This window comes from Rhineura floridana, chromosome 4 (genome assembly GCF_030035675.1).
Source record: "Rhineura floridana isolate rRhiFlo1 chromosome 4, rRhiFlo1.hap2, whole genome shotgun sequence".
Taxonomy (NCBI): Eukaryota; Metazoa; Chordata; class Lepidosauria; order Squamata; family Rhineuridae; genus Rhineura; species Rhineura floridana.
In genome coordinates this window covers 151,897,594-151,915,417 of record NC_084483.1, presented here as the reverse complement: position 1 = coordinate 151,915,417, position 17,824 = coordinate 151,897,594, and the positions used below count along the sequence as shown (strand labels likewise).

At 41.5% G+C, this 17,824-nt stretch overlaps 1 protein-coding gene across 8 annotated transcripts in view; it reads right to left on the bottom strand.

Moving 5' to 3' along the window:
* Positions 1–17,824, bottom strand: part of SLC29A1 (solute carrier family 29 member 1 (Augustine blood group)) — a 128,122-nt gene that overhangs the window by 24,779 nt on the left and 85,519 nt on the right. Inside the window, exons 1-2 of one of the 8 annotated variants that reach the window (XM_061624844.1) lie at positions 13,342–13,448; positions 13,129–13,224 (exon numbers count right to left, since the gene is read on the bottom strand). The exons of 6 other annotated variants lie outside the window; for them this stretch is intronic. The gene's annotated coding sequence lies outside the window, so the exon portion shown is untranslated. Of the gene's footprint in view, positions 1–13,128; positions 13,225–13,341; positions 13,449–17,824 lie in introns of those variants that run through there. One more of the 8 variants, XM_061624840.1, reaches the window with a different exon arrangement.

Below are 17,824 nucleotides of genomic sequence, written 5' to 3'. Positions count from 1 at the left end.
TTGCTATTTATACTTAAATAAAAGTAATAAAAAATCAAAAGCAAAGAAAAAGCAGTTAATGTGAAGCCAGAACAATGAGGCTGTTCACAGTTCATAAGGATCTAGGAACGATGGTAGTCTTAGACACCAGCACTGAAGCAACTGTATAGAACAAGGATGAATGTAGATTTCTAGAACAGGGTGTGCTGGCTTAAAGAAAAACTTGTCTCAGATTTTGTTAAGAAGTTTTTAGTCCTCAGAATCACATGTAGAGGATTTAATACACAATGCCCTTGTTGGCTTCTCTAGGACATATACAAAAATACCTTTAGCGCTATTATTTTAAAAAGTAAAATTTGCTTGTGAACATCAGGACACTGTTCTCACCAAGGATTTGCTGTGGATCCAATCCCTCACATACAGTTTCTTATTATTACAAGACCTGGATGTAATCCTTAGATACTTTCACAAGTTGCATGCAACAGAATGCTACTGGGATATTACTGATTTAACAAAATTATGTATTTTCCCACACAGTCCTTGCTATCCCACCTTCCCCACACAATGCTCTACTGACCAATCAATCAATCATTACGGTCAAAGACCCACACTATAAAATATTAAAACAATAAAACATATCAACATTATACAGAGAAAACAAACAGCTGCAGCATAAGATGATATGGCACTTATGGTGTTGGATAAATACACCAATGGGCTCTACTGACCAAAGGCTGGACACTGAATCAGTAATGGAAAAACTGGGATATATGCAGTCTAGAAATCTAAAAACAAATACAGCAATGGACACCAAGGGGGAGAAGTCTACAAAAGATCATATGTGCTCAAGTGATCAAAGACAGAACAGACATGCAGAAGTCAGAGAACAAAGTGGAAAGAAACCAACATCTTACAGAAGGACTGGGAAAGTAAACAAGACAGTGGAGCTACACAGACACGGCAAACTCCATTCTACCCTTTCGTCATAGGTAAAGAGCTATTATGGCGATTCCAATCTGATCCTCAGGTAAATTTGAACTTGGGAGCTCTCCTTGCCCCCTTCCCTTATAGCCCACAACTCCATGACATCCGCAGCCACATCCCAATCTTGTTCCACACTTTCCCATGCAGAAAGAGAATAGGATGGTTAGGAAAAGGAGGCTCTAGCACTTTGTGATGCTTTTCGTTTTTGCTCTCTGCTCCCAACAACATATAGCTATTGTCCATTCAACTTGATTTTCTCCATGGTGAACTACAAGTTCTAGAGAAAACTCACCATACCTTGAGATGAAGAAAGCCCACTCCATCTTAAGATATCAGAGATTTCATACTGTAGTAACAGAAGGGTAAACATTAGCTATGAACTGAGATTTTTATTTGTGATGCAGGTGATATTGACCATCTTCCACATTGTTTCCTAATTTGTTCTGATTACACTGATAGAAGAGACAAATTCCTGCTGTCACGACGTTTCTCTTTTCTGTCCCACAAAAATTTGGCATCTTTTATACATGATATTAAGATGCCAAAATCACACCTTCTGTGGTGACATATGCACTGGCTACAGCTAATATGCAAACTCCAATTTTGTAAGAGTGGCGTTAACTGGTTAAATCTAAAAAGTTGTTTGACTTATATTTATGTCTGCTCCTAAGATTTTTTTTACACCTCTCTTTCTTGTAGTGTGGGTTGCACAGTTTATATTACACATATACTGAATTTCTACGATTCTGCCAAGGCATTACAATTAATAATTATTTTATTTTATCATGCTCTAATTATTGCATCCAGTGATTTACAGCCTTTATCCATCTCATTCTTATCAAGTTTATATGGCCCCATTTGACATGACACACACTCTCTTCTCCCTCCCTTCCGCTGCAAGAGTTGCCCAGCCTCTCCTTGTTTTTTTCTCCCCACTAGCTATATATGTTATATATATATGTATGCATGTTATAGCCCCACTAGACAGTTCAAAACTATTGTTTTATTGCACAATGAACATGAGCGGTTACTCAGATTGTTCAAGTGATCCAGATTTCCCTCCCCCCTGTAGCATTTATGTGGATGAGAAAATGCAATTGCCTTGCAAAAAGCATTTTGTGGGGGAAATGCAATACTTGTTGCAATTTGGAATGCAGTGATATACAATTGTGCATATGTCCCAAGTACCTATTAGCTAGTGCCCATGACAGTGGCTGTCCATTGGTACCAAGCAAAGTTCGAGGTTCTAGTTTTGGTGTACACAGCTTGGGAGCAGGATACCTGAAAGACAGTCTTCCCCCTTATATACCCAGTCGATTACTGTGCTCTGCAGGTGAGAGCCTCCTGCAGATACCATCTTTTCAGGAGGTCCATTCCGCACAACATAGGAAGAGGGCCTTTTGTGTTGTGGCACCAACACTTTGGAATTCCCTCCCCTTAAATATTAAACAAGAGCCATCTATGTAATTTTTCTGGTGCCTACTGAAGACCTTCCTCTTTCAACAAGCCTTTTAAGTAGAGACCTTATTCCAGTCTGCGTCTGTGTTGGAGTTGCTTTTTAAGATTTTTTTAAATATGTTTTTAAAGATGTTTTGTTTCAATATTTTTAAAACATCTTAAAAACAAAAGACTTTAAAAGCACTTTTAGTGTTTTTGTTTGCCACCCTGGGCTTCTTCCAGAAGGTAGGGTGGAATATAGCATCAGTGGTAGCAAAAATATGCTTCTGTTTCTTAACATCAACTACTTTGTTAAAACTTTAAACATTTTATCTAAATTTGGTGACTGACAACTTCTCTGCAGTCAATCCTTTCACAACTTACACCCTAAACATAACTGCATAATCCTTTTATACAATGTACTAGCATGGCATGGAGGAATTGACCACAATTAACCTTCTATTCTCCTCTAATTCATCACCATCCAGCTTTTGTTAATGAAGAATTACAAAAACAATCAAGAGCCTGGGAATCTAAAAGATTTTATAGATTGTGAGAGAGATCTGTGGTATAGAAATCTATGGAATATTGCAATTATTAAAACCCCTCATGCAAAAAATTAAACTCATAAAAGACATGGAATTTCACCTCTTTCCTCCCTTTTTTCTTTTTGCAGCATGCAATAGCTTTGTATTTGGTAATCTATCCTCTCTTCTTCTTATCTTAATGTTTGAAAATCAAGCTATTGATCGTTCACAGTGATGTTTCATTATAAATAAGTTAAGAAATCTTCACCCTTATTTGAAAGTACAACCAGCACTACATATTATGTCTATTGCAGGAAACATCAGTGTTACTCTGATCTTTTGCACACAAATGAATAAAGTGTGACAGTAAAAGATGTGCACACATGTAAGCACCCATATACATGCATCTGGGAAACTTTAAGCATTTGTCAAGAAAAGACACTCTGTAAAACTAACATTTTCCAGAACTGTAGTGCATAGAGGTCAAACAAGTCATCTGAGATAAGCATGCATAAGACTGTTTTAAAGAGCTGAACACTCACCCACTGAGTGGGAGAACAAACATGTAACCCTTTAAAACAAAATATTACAGGTGCTAAACATTAGCAATGTTCCACTATTTTATGATTTTTTTTCTTTTTCTTCTTTTTTAAAAAAACTGTTGCTCTTTAAAGCCATAAGCAGACCTGGAGTGTGTATCTTTAAAAAAAAAAAAAGCTATTTCCCCAACTCACAAGGATATAAGCTATTTCACCCACCCACCCCACCGGTGCTGAATTTGGGGCAGTTGCTAGAAAAGCAGTAGATACTTTCCTGTATCTTTTGGAAAGGACTTTCATTTTTAAGCAGAAGAAATGCTTTAGAAGTACAATGCAAAATGCTTTGGGTTTGAAATTCCATAATCTTAAACAGCATCAAGCAAAACGATGAGGTCCTCTGGAAGGTACAGGATGATTTTTTCATGCTTTAACGAGGTACAATCAACATATGTATGAATCACACCCAACCCCTCCTGTACTTCTGTAGAAGGCAGAGATGGTTGTTGCAACAATCCCAAGAGTTACAACTTTCATTTTCAAAAGCACATTTCTAGCAGTGTTGCTTGCAAAGGCAAGTTTGAAATAGGATTGTATTTAAGCGAAATGCAAAAGGACCTGCAGCTCACAACAATGAATAGGGTAGTGTTCCACATTTGAGAGTAAATATTCACGGGAAAAAATGAGGATCAGTACAATGGTCAAAACATGTTCAGAGGACTGTAAACACTTTGATATGGAGCTGCATGAAATACAGAGCCACACAAGATATAGAACTGGTTCACATGTTGCCAGATTATGCCCAGAGCCAAGCTGGGAATGTATTCACATGGAAAACCAGGATGCGAGAACTAAATCCTACAGATATACAGCCGCAGCATCCCTGTCACAACTCCAGTGAGTGCAACAGCTGAGAAATGTGTTGCCATGTTCATGAGAATTACTGCCAGGAAATTGTAGCTGGATCTGTGCAGGGTCATGCTTTAGTTTTCCATGCAAAAGCAGCCCCTGGGACAGTTGGGGTGAACTAAAGAGGGCCCTTTGCAACTTATTGAGCTTCTTTGTGACATACGAACTAGCTCTTAATTTTCCTGCTTAATTCTAATATTTTGCTGCTGCAGTAGTAATATTTCCTACTGCTTCATACATTTCAATACATTCCTCTTGATCAAATCCTCCCTCTTGAATCAGATCCTCTGATGTTTCTCAGCCCATATTCTTCCTCAAATATGACTTCAGCCTGTACTTGATGCTTTGGTCGAAAGGGGTGGTGGTGGTGGAGAAATCAATCTGCCTTCATGACATGGCCAACCTGTGAGCATAACATTCCATGACCACCACCAGGACTAATAATGTGTCTCCTCTCTCTCTTCAGCATGGCCCCTCTTCCATCACAGATCGAGTCTCCAAATGCAAGTCCAAAACCAAAGACAAGCAGAACTCTTCTGCACTGAAGCCAGATGGAACGGAAACTAGAACTTACCAAAACCTATGGCCACAGAGAACAGTCTATGAAATGTCTGTGTAATACACCACCTGCATACATCAGCATGCCTGTGCTATAAACAGATCACACTGAGGGAAAGAGACACCACGCATACCTGAGCGTACGCAGCTGACCATGTCTCAAGTTGCTGAGCCTAGCCCTGTGCTGGGAGTCATGTATTTGAAGGGAGCAGGTCTGTTCTGCCTTCCTCTTTTTTTGAGACTGGCAGAAGCTAGGCCCATATCAGAAGCACAGGTACTGGAGAGTTGATCCAGGCATCTACGGTCAGAGCAGTGTCTGGTGCCACAACTGGTGGGGACTTGAGGTCACTACTGAAGTCAAGAAATAATGCATTTTCCAGACCAGGCTGGAACAGCCACGACAGAGGTTGCCAATTCTGGAATTATATCAGGATGGAGGAATTTGGCCTCTGTCAAGAATGATAAGCAGTGTTGCAGTATCAGCTGGGATGAGCTATCATCCATTCACCACTAACAGCCATCTCTCCTCTCCATAACAGGGAGGACAGGAGTCACGTTTCCTACACAGTGGTGTGTGTTTCTCAGACATAGCAAATTCTAGTACCTCCCAGGAAGACTTCACTGCACACATGCACACACACTAAAAAAAAGCCCAAATTACCTCTCCCAGATGCCAACAAAACTATGAATGGGAAGTTAGTTCATAGGCTTGATACCGCATATTTAAAAACCATCAGCCGTGCAAGTGACAAAATTCTGTGAGCGCATATCCAGAACCCAACACTCTTTGGAAAGGATGCTCAAGGAAAAAGGCTACAATAGACATGGCTCAAAGTGGCCTTCCTGGTTGTTTCACCACCTGTCTCTAAATCCTTTCCAAAGAAAGCTGTGCTTTGTTGATGAGGTGAAGCATTGTTAACAATGGGGAAGTGTGTGTACCTGCAGGAAGGGAAGGTACCCTATGAACATATACTGAGTCACAGTATATGACTCGTATACTGAGTCACACCAATGTACCAGGTAACTCAGTATTGTCCACACTGACTGGCAGCAGCTCTCCAGGATTTCAAACAGGACATTCACAGACCTACCTGGAGATGTCCATGATTCAACCTGGGGCCTTCCGCATGCAAAGTGAATGCCCTACCACTGAGCTACAGCCATTCCCTTGATCTTACAAGCAACCCCACCATAAGAGTAATTCAGTCATCCCAGGCTAAGGCAACCTTTCCCAGCCTGGTGCCCTCCAGATGTTTTGGACTACGAATTCCCATCATCCCTGGCCTGCATGATGGGAGTTGTAGTCCAAAACATCTGGACAGCATCAGGTTGGTGAACAATTAGGGGAACGTAAGCCAGGGTAATCTCAAACATTTGGGTGCCCCAACAAATTAACCAAGTAATTTGATAAAACTTTATAACAACAAACAAGCCTCTCAGGAATTGTCTGTCAGCAAACACACAGCTCAGGCCAGCTTTCTCACACAGTTCTGCAAGAGGCAGCTGGGAGCCTGGACTCAGCTGCCACTACATTAGGGTGAGACTGAAGCTGTTTAGAGGCCTATCATGAAAAGAGAGCAATGGTTCTGGAACTCTTGATTTGCCTTCCTCTTGAGGATGCTTCAAAGGTACCTGTAATGCAGGACTTCAAGAAAATGGAATATATATATATATAAATATATATATAAAAGGCAGTCCATATATCTTTTCCAGAACTGACTACATAACCTTAATCACCTGAATTGTTATTTTCAAAATGCCCCAAAGCTTTCCCGGTGCTCTCTTGAACAGGAAACAGAAGAAGGGGAGCCTGAACACAGCAATCCCAGGGAAATTCAGGAGGGGCTCAATAGTGATGTGAAAATAGTCAAAATTAATTACAAATATTAAAATAAATATTTAATAACCATAAAGTAAAATAAACACAGCAACTGACAATAAAGCATTTCTATACCTTCACGAGGTGCATGCCTGTTCAAAATGAGTGCTCCTATAGTAAGCTGCTTAGTATTTCTAACTTAATTTGGACTATTTCCCCTTAACTCTGTTCTTCAGGCCCAGCACCAGCAGGTTGCCAGGTCAGGCACTGGACAAGAGCCCTGCAGCTGGCCAAGGACCCCTATAGCTAGGAGGGTGCAGCTCCTGCTCCGCAATCCCTGCCAGCATCGGGTTATGCACTCCTCCTGCTCCGCAATGCTCACCAACATCAGCTCCACACATGCTCATAGCCAGTAGACGCTTAAATACATCCAGTGGCTTCACCTCGCGCATCAATGCGCATGCCTGCCATAATCTAATATGGCAGGAGGGGCATCACCGCAACCCTGCTGTCATCTTGGGGGATGGCAGGCATGCCCACTGATGTGTGAAGCAACTGGGTGTATTTAAATGCATGTGTGAATGAACGCACGCACACACACACACACAGAGGGGGAAGGTGGGGCCACACAGTGGGCTGGTGCTGACCCTGCTGTTCTTTCTCATATGGTCTTTTATTAAGTAAAAGCAAACCTTTTTGAACATTGCCTGATACTTGTCCCCAACTTCTGGTAATGATACCAGTTCTGTCATGACTAAGAGCCACTCATATGTGCAACTCTTGCCTTGGGGTGGGGGTGACATTTGTAGGGCCTAAAAATGCATATATTAACATGCGTAATAAAGTAATAAAGATGACATTTGTAAAGAAAAGTGGTTTTGGGAGAAAACAACTTTGAGCAGAGAAACACTTGTAGGACAGTTGATGGGCAGAGCGAGGGAGCTCAGTACTGTTTCCTACAGGGATCAACTGCACCCATCAAGGTGACATCACCTGATTGACAGGTGGTACGGTTGAACTAAAACAGCCTCACAGGATTGACTGTGGGCCAGAGGCTCCCCACCCCTGCCATATGATTAACCCTTTCCTCACCACCCATTTTTCTGCTCCAAATTGCCCCCACCCTACAATTCCCCAACGAGGGTTCACCTTATGTGTGCTTATCCTGTCTATAATCCTACAGAGGGGAGAGCAGTGGAGGAAAGAGTAATTTAGACTAAAAACATGGGTAGCAAGAAAAGTGTTAAGCACAGATGCAGACACTCACTCAATCTATGTCTCTGCTCAGAATTGCACCTTCCAGAATCTACTTTTCAGGGACAGCCCAACACATTGATATGCCTGAGGCTAGAAAAAGATTAGCAGAGATGAAGAAATGGTTTAGCAGACAGGCTGGCAAGACGAAGCTTTAGTAGACCTGGAAAAATCTCGCAAAAGAATGAGTTAACAGGAGGGACCTGATGGAAGAGAAAGTGTTGGCAAAGATGGGAAAGGGCACGAAAGAAGGAGCAAGAGGAGTTGGAAGGAAATAAAGGGAACTGAGAGCAGGTGAGCTTGCCCCGGGCTGAAGGAATGAGGAGATTAAAAGGGGACAGGACAGGAGGGCTAGTCAGGAGCAGATGAGTAAGAGGCACAGTGCTTCCTTCAGATACAGCTTGTCTTAAACTGTGCTCCATGAGTAACATGTTTACTGAAGCATTGCTGGTAACAGCAAAGTACCTAAGTCATTTTTTCCTTGTTTTGGCACTGCCTCATGTTCAAATCAACAGAACACTGCTTTCTTTGGAAAGAGTTTAGGGATGTGGTAAAAGCAATCAGAATGAGAACACTGATGATATCCGCTGTGGCCAGCTTCCATGGAATCCTTTCTAAAGACTACTGGTGCCCATAAAAACCTGTAATTGTGCATGAACAGATGAGTTTCCAGTTTTATTCAGCATTTTGAGTTTTTATCCAGCATTGCTCCTGGATCCATCTTTGCCACGAGAGGTGACCTCACTGGCTAGGAGTGCCTTTTACCAGCGTTGGCTGGTAAGAGAGCTGCAGCCATTTCTAGACCAGGATAGCCTGACCACTGTTGTCCATGCACTGGTAACCTCCAGGCTGAATTACTGTAATGCACTGTATGTGGGACGGCTCTTGAGGTTGGTCCGGAAGCTGTAGCTAGTGCAAAATGCAGCAGTGTGACTGCTCACTGGGGCAGGGTATCATCAACATGTCATCCCACTGCTGAAAGGATTGTGCTGGCTGCCCATTAGCTACCAGGTTAAGTTCAAGGTTCTGGGTTTGATATACAAAGTCCTATATAGCTTGGGACCAGGATACTTGAAAGATCGTCTTACACCTTACATACTGTACCCAGTTGATCACTATGCTCTGCAGGTGAGGGCTTCCTGCAGATACTATCTTATCAGGAGATCCATTCCGCACAACGCAGAAAGTGGACCTTTAGTGTAGTGGCACCTATCCTTTGGAATTCCCTCCCCTTAAATATTAGGCAGGCGCCATCTCTGCTATCTTTTCGGTGCCCACTGAAGATCCTCCTTTTTCAACAAGCCTTTTAAATAGAGACCTTAACCCAGGTGCATCTGTGCTGGAATTGCTTTTTAAGATGTTTTTAAAGCTTTTTTTTTTAAAAAAGATGTTTTAAAGCTTTAAAAAATTTTTTTTAAAAGATGTTTTAATATGTTTTTAAGGATGTTTTGTAATATATTTTAAAGTCTGCTTTTATGATGTTTTATAGTGTTTTTACTGCTTTTGTTTGCTGCCCTGGGCTCCTACTGGAAGGAAGAGCAGGATATAAATCTAATAAATAATAATAATAATTCTGAGAGTTAAGAGTCTGCTTCAGTACTTTGTTGGAGTCTTTGTTACATCCCAAAAGGAAATTATTCTCTTCTGCTCTCCCAGATGCTAATAAAGCTGTAGCAGAGTGCAACAACTGAAAAACACTTTAGAGCAGCCTTTCCTTTCCCAAGCAGTGTGCCTCCAGATGCTGTTGGACCACAACTCCCATCAGCCTCAGCCATTGGCAATGCTGATGGGAAAGGCTGCTTTAGGGGAATTACAGCAAGAAAACTGCAGGTGGATCTATTTATTTATTAAATTTACATCCTCCCCTTCATCCCGGTAGGAGCCAGGGCAGCAAACAAAAACACTAAAAACACTATAGAACATCATAAAAACATACTTTAAAGTATATTCACTAATAGGCAAAAAAACCCTTTGTGGTTTAAGAATGTTCCTATAGCCAACCAATATTTCTATAAAACTTTAAACAGCAAGGAAATTGGGTAGCTATAGTGAATGCACCAGGGGAGCAGGAGACCTGACCTCCTCTCTGAGATTTTGTACTGCCCTACAAATTTGTCAAAATGCAAACACAGTTTGGGTTGGTCTTTCACAGTCCAATCCACTTTGTGTAGCTTGGAAGAATTTGGTAACGTGCCTCTGAGCATATGGTGAGTGGTGGCAACACCTGTCATCTCCAAAGATGGAGAATTACATTTTTTGTATGTTAGTGTTCTTCTTGCTTTGCTTCTTACCTGTGTTACTACTGTTTCTATAGAGCATCTAACCTTGAAAATTACATTTCTCTCATTATTCAAGGATAGACATCTGTGTCAAATTTATTTTTATTAATTTCAAAGCCTTTTTGTTGGTCTATGTCATATGATGGTGAAGACAGCCTTTTATGTTTCAAATTGGAGGTTATGTTCTATTTCTATTTTGGGTGCATTAACAGTTGAATCTGAAACTTCAGTTTGATGTAAAATCAGACTGATTACAATATGTTGCTACTTAAGTAATGAATCCAGCTGTTGGAAAAAACAAACTTGCCTGCCCAAGCTGTATGTGTTCAGCCTGCTATGCTTAAACCACCCAACTTAAGGAAGGGTGGGCATGGTCAATTAAAAACATAGAGCACACCTAGAAATTTGCTAGAATATATTTCACCTCCCATAGTTTTATCTTGTGCAAACTCAGACTCATGTTCACTGGAGACTATTCTGCAGAATAGTCAGTGCCATTATTCCACAATTGTTTTTGGAGTTTTTTTAGTGTAAATTATGCAAAGTGTTGCTGTACTTCACATATTCACAGAAACAGAAGCAAAAGAAAATGCTTCACTAAAATTGCAAAGTAAATCAAACATATTTAAAGTGACTATCTAAATTGTATCATCTGTCTTAATATTGTTGCTTCTTCCCTACCAAAACAAGATCAGCACAGCACGTGTCTTGTTTCTGGTATTTGGGCTGATTGCAGGTGTTGCCACCACTCACTAGATGCTCAGAGGCACATATTACCGAATTCTTCCAGGCTACACAGGAAGTGGATTGGACTGTGAAAGACCAAGCCAAATTGTGATTGCATTTTTACAAATTTGTAGGGCCGTACAATATCTTAAGAGAGGAAGTCAGGTCTCCTGCTCCTCTGGTGCATTCACTATAAAAATGTAAATGTACTGCCTTCAAGTCGATTCGGACTTATGGCGACCCTATGAATAGGGTTTTCATGAGGCTGAGAGGCAGTCACTGGACCAAGGTCACCCAGTGAGTTTCATGGCTGTGTGGGGATTTGAACCGTGGTCTCCCAGGTCATAGTCCCACACCTTAACCACTGTGCCACACTGACTATAATGCCCAATTTCCCTGCTTTTTAGAGTTTGGCAGTAATATCTGTTGACTATAGGTACATTCTTAAACTGACTGTGCCCACCTTTCCTTAAGTGGAGTATTTTAAGCATAGTAGGCTGAAAACATGCATCTTGGGCAGGCCAAGTTTGTTTCTGCCAACAGCTAGAGTCATTGCTTAAGTGGCAACATTTTGTAATCAGTCTGATTTTACATCAAACTGCAGTTTCAGATTCAACTGTTAATGCATTCAAAATAGAAATAAAACATAACCTCTAGTTTGAAACACAAAAGGCTGTCTTCACCATCATATGACATTGACCAATAAAAATGCTTTGAAATTAATAAAAATAAATTTGACACAGATTTCTAGGTTGGATGAGAGAAATAATTTTCTAGATTAGTTTCTCTCTAGGAACAGTAGTAACACAGAAAAGAAGCAAAGTAAGAAGAACACCAACAAACATACAAAAATGTAATTCTCCATCTTTGGAGGTAGCAGGTGTTGCCACAACTCACCATATGCTCAGAGGCACATTTTACCAAATTCTTCCAAGCTACACAGGAAGTGGATTGGACTGTGAAAGACCAACCCAAACTGTGTTTGCATTTTAACAAATTTGTAGGGCAGTCCAATATCTCAGAGAGGAGGTCAGGTCTCCTGCTCCCCTGGTGCATTCACTATAGCTGCCCAATTTCCCTGCTTTTTAAAGTTTGATAGAAATATCTGTTGGCTATAGGTATGTTCTTAAGCCACAAGGCTTTTTGCCTATTAGTGAATATATGATATCATACTTACAGTACAATCCTAAAGGACTGGACTGTAGATGTGTTAGAGGTAAGTCTGTAATAAGCACTCTTGTGATATTCTTACAAAGAGCTCAGTGCAAGAATAAAGTGCCCTGTAGTCCCAGTTTTAATCGAACACCACTGCACTTGCTACATCCAAGCTGGCTTTGACACTAGCACTGACAGAATGAACAAAAGAACAATTAGAATTAGGTCTTTCAGTTAAAGTCCGGGATGGAGTACTACAACTAAATGGTTCATAAAACACAGTCCAGGGTTAACTAGGTTCACATTGTCCAAGAAAATTTGGTTTGGTTAGGGTCTACTTTAAATTAAAACCTTAATTTAGATTGTAAACTCATTGTGAAAGAGACAATTTTTTTTGTTATCTACAGTGATGAGATTACATGGAAAAAATGATTATACCTGTTGCCCTGCTTTTGAGGGCAGAACTGGGCCAATTTACATGGCTGGTTACCTCCACTCCTGTTTATAAACACTACTTGAGAATACTGTCCTTCCTAGGCTGGGCTTTTAGGCATCTAAATTAATTTCCCTGTAAAAATGTTATAAACCTAAGGCTCACTGGAGATTACACTCCTCTAAAATTACAGCAAATTCAAACCCCCAGTTACACACTTTTTCCAGAAGGCAGCATTCAAAGCAAAAAGCCCAGTCAGGGTTCTACCCTGTAATCCTCCGAAGGGCCCCATTGCAGCAAAATGCCAGACAAAGCCAGACACCCTTGGAACCAACCAGCTGATGCGTTGCCAATATCAACAAGATTAATGAGCTGTTTGTACCTTTCTCCTGAGAATTTGGCATACACACACACACGCACATATATATATGTATACACACACATATACATACACACACACGAACATCCATCAGAGAGGAAATTCTACACAGACCATTTCAGCAGCTGTAATTAATTATACCAGTAATGATACCTTCTGAACACCCAAGCAAACACTGGGGCCTCCACTATAACCGGCAGAAGCAACACCATCCCTAGTCCTGCCCTTTTCAGCATTGTGGAAATGGACCTGTTGGTCAAAGCACAGCTTCAAATCTCAGATCCTGCATCTGGAAAGAACAGGCAGGTAAAAGCATACATGTCCCCCCCCCAAAAAATCTTAAAATAACACTGAAAAGAGACTTACCCAAAGCCTGTGTTAGTTCATAAACTCTATAAACCCTTTAGAGTGCACATGCTCAGAGCTCCACTAGATTATCAGTGGTTGAGGATTAAACCAACACACTCGCATGGTATCTAAGCCAAGCCACCTGCTGATAGCAGCTTGCCATCAGCAAGGGCCCCTTTCTAAGAACATGCACCCTCAAGAACACAGTGATGGGGCTGGGTTTTACTAACATCTTTTCTGCTGAGTTGCCAAAAGGCATCATCGTATCTCTGAACAACTTAAGGGTGCTCTCTCAAGCATATTTAATGCAGATCAGCTAAGTGCAGATCAGACACCCTTTAAACCAGGGGTCGCCAAACTGGTGCCTGTAAATGCTTTCTTCAGTGCCTCCAGGATGAACCATAATCCCAAATTCTCAACTTTTTTTTAAAAAAAAGTTTCTAGCATTTTTAGAACCTAAGGGTAACAGGGAAAACATAGACACCTTTCTTCTATTTTTTTGTGAGAAATTAACCTGCTCCACCCTTTCAGTGTTTTATTTTGCCTCCCCAGAGCCCCACCCCCAATCTCTGTGGATGCCCATGTGTGTGAGAGAGGGACAGATACACTTGGGAGTGTGTGTGTGTGTGAGAGAGAGAGATGCATGTCTGTTGTCTGGATGTGTGTGGTAAGCGTGTGAGAGAGTGTGGTCATGTTGCATATTTTTCCTGGTACTAGATAATGTTCCTTGTTATTAGACAGCAAGAGCATTATTGTGAGGAATCAATATGGTGTGATCTCCGCTAAGAAGGTGTCTAACCTCTTAGACTCTCCTTCGAGCTTGGATCTTAGGTCCCGATTAGTTGATGCTAGTGAAATTTCGGCTGGCTTATGTGTCTATTCTACTCTGACCTCGGCCCTGAAGATGTCCTTAAGGCCACCACCCCCTTCTTCTCGAACACTCAGGACAAAAACTTCTAGCTGGTTTGACAAGGATTGTCATGAGGCTAAGAACCAATTGAGAAGGGTGTATATCAGGTATAGAAACGATAATGTAAATACACTGCCATCGGAATATTACCTTATTAAAAGGAAATATAAATTACTGATTGCTAGCAAAAAACGACAAGATGTTCAAGAGCGATGGAAGGTTCTAATAAATGCCTCTTTAAATAATAACTCCAAGCTCTTTTGGTCCTTGGTTACAGGTGCCTTGGGCTCTTCTTCTAACTCCCAATGTAACATCCCACCCACTATATGGGAACACCATTTCTCCGCTTTGTTTGCAAATTCCTCAGACTACTCTTCATGTATGCCAACTATTATAGACATAAGCGCGTTGCCAGCTTGGCCCCCAATTGAACAATCCGAGATAGTTACATTGATTAAGTCCTTAAAAACTGGTAAGGCCCCGGGGATTGATTCAATTCTTCCTGAACTGATAACAATGCGTATAGACTGGTGGGCCCCAGTACTGGCCAACCTCTTCACCTTGATTAACCTGACGGGCAAGTTTCCCCAAGCTTGGCTTGAGGCGGTTGTTATCCCAGTATATAAAAAAGGGGATAGGGACGACCCCACCAACTATAGACCCATTAGCCTTCTGTCAGTGGTGGGAAAGATTTACGCTAACCTTCTAAATGTGAGACTGACCTCCTGGATAGAGGAAGAGGATATATTGGGTAGAGAGCAGGCTGGTTTTAGAAAGGGCAGATCTACTATTGATCATTGTGCAGTATTGAACCATCTGGCAGAGAAGTATAGATGCTCTTTCGGTAATGGTTTATATGTTGCCTTTATCGATCTGAAGACCGCCTTTGACTCCATCCCGAGAGAATTACTATGGACTAAATTATCCCAGACATCAATTGATAAGAGACTCTTGTTCTTGATTAGCCGTTTATATCAGCATACAACACTTCGTGTGCAATGTGGCATGGATGGTAGTCTGACAAATCCTATCTCTGCCACAAAAGGAGTACGTCAGGGATGCATACTGGCCCCTACCCTATTCAATCTTTTTATCAATGATCTGAGTAAATACTGCCTTGCTGATTACTTCCATCCTCCCAAACTGGCCGATACTAAGTGTCCTTTACTGCTTTATGCAGATGACACTGTATTAATGTCCCTCTCGAAGATTGGCCTAAAACACCTCTTACGTGCTTTTATGACTTATTGTGACACAAACTCCCTTACCATCAATTTCAATAAGTCAAAAATTATGGCTTTCTCTCGGCGCTCTGCGATCCATTCTTGGGTAATAAATGGCCAAAAGACTGATCAAGTCAAACAGTACAGGTACCTGGGGATCTTGTTCTGTGCGACATTCTCCTGGTCTACACACATCCGAATTGCAGTTCAAACTGCCCGTAACACCTCTAAGGCCATTCTTCGATTTTTTTCTACCCAGGGCGGCCAGTATATCCTGGCTGCTCTCCAGACTTTTAAAGCTAAAATCCTCCCTCAACTCCTCTATGGTATTCCATTATGGGTTTCTAGCTTTAATGCCAAAGTGGAATCGATACTTTCGATCTTCCTGCGCTCTATATTCAGAATGCCTCGATGTGCCTCGGCAGCTGGCCTCCGCCTCGAAGCGGGCTTAAATTCCATTGAATGCTCTGCCTGGATTTATGCTTTCAGATTCTGGACCAAAGCTGCTTATGCTACCCATTCTTTAGGCTACCTAAATTTAATTTGGAAAGACCCTCACCTCAGCTCTTGGTCCAAACATTTTAATGAGAAAGTAAAGTTACTTGGCCTATCACTGGATTTGCTTTCCTTTATGGATCTTGACTCTGCTAATCACACTATTGGCCAGTGTATCAAGGATATAGCCCTCCAATATTCAATGGCCAGTGCTCGTAAAACTTGTTCCCCTTTCTATTTTGGCCTAAGCCCTCCATTCCCTAAACCCATGGCCTATCTTGCCAATTTGACCATACCGAGTTTTCGTCATCTGTTTGCCAGGGCTAGATTCAACTGCCTCCCCTCGGCGGTCTTAGAGGGCCGCTTTCAAGGAATTCCATATGAAAAACGACTCTGTATCTGCAAGAAGGGGGAGGTAGAAACAATTGCTCATGTTCTTCTTTACCTGTGACTTATATAAAGATGTACGTGCCAGATTTATTTCGCCATGTATCGAAGCTTTTCCTGGCAGGCCCACCAAGTGGTTAGTGAACCATCTCCTGTCTGATAGACAAGCGTACCACCGAATCAGTCGCCCAGTTTCTAATTCTAGCTCAGAGCCTACGTAAAAATGGTACCTAACATTATGACTGATTGTTGTAGACTAATTTTTTTAGCTGATGATTCTGTATCGTCTCGTTTTATTTGTTTTAATCTGAAACTTTAATCAATTGTATATTGGGTCTATGACTGCACAATAAAATTTGATTTGATTTGATTTGGTGTGATCTCCATAGTCAGGACACAGCTGATGTCCCATAGGAAGCCTGAGGTTGTCCAGGACAAGGGAAGCAGCAATGACTGTTATTTTGTGTTATGCCACACCCTCATGGCAGCCATTTTGTGACTGGCAACCACAGGATTTTCTGAACATTCAAAATGTGCCCTCTGGTCCAAAGTTGGCGATCCCTAGATGGGGATTAACTAGACAGAATGGGTTATACAATGGGTAGATTTGGGGACATGTTTTCTATGTACAAGATTCCAAGCTCTGCTAGTGAACTTGAGTATGCTAAGAGGTACAAGGGCAGATAGTCCTTTTGGAGAGATTAAGCTGCCTTATACGAAATCAAGCCATTAGACTATCTACACTGGTAGTGGCTTTCCAGGTCCCAGCTGTGTTACCAGTCATCCTTTAAAAAAAATAAAAATAAAAGGATGCCAGAGGTTGAATCTGGAACTTTCTTCATGCAAGCATGTGCTCTACCACTGAGCTACAGCTTTCTCCCTGTACGAGGACAACACACACACCACGCTTTAGATTTTTAGAGAAAGCCCAAGGGTGACATCATTATTATTACTACTATTATTATTTATTAATTTATACTGCTTACATGCCAAAATGGCTTCTAAGTGGTTACAATAATGGTTCCCAACTTGGCAACCGTGAAGTAATCCAGAGGGCCGCAAACAGTAATGATTTTTTTTAAGTGTTTATTCCATGGACACTGTCTGCTCCCCACTGCTGCTGCAAACTCCTCCCCCTTGCTCCAAACAAGAGGGGAGGACTTTTGCTGAAACGCCAGAGCATCTTTTAGGCGCACCGAAGGCAGGCATCTACCTATAAAACACATGACAGATGCCAAAGGAGGCTGAGGTGGAGCTACCAGGAAAAAGAGGGGATTACTATTGTCAGCTCCAATCTCCTCGCACTGCTGCTGCTGATGACACCCTTGCTCAGAACGGGAGGAGGGCTTTTCATGAAGCAATAAGAAGCAAAGCGGCAACTAAAGGCTGCTTTCCCCCTTCCTTCCTGGCAGCCAGCCCGCCTGCTTTTCTTAACTCCTGATTCACTAACATCTCTTTTTAAAAATTGACCTTATTTGTGAGGCCA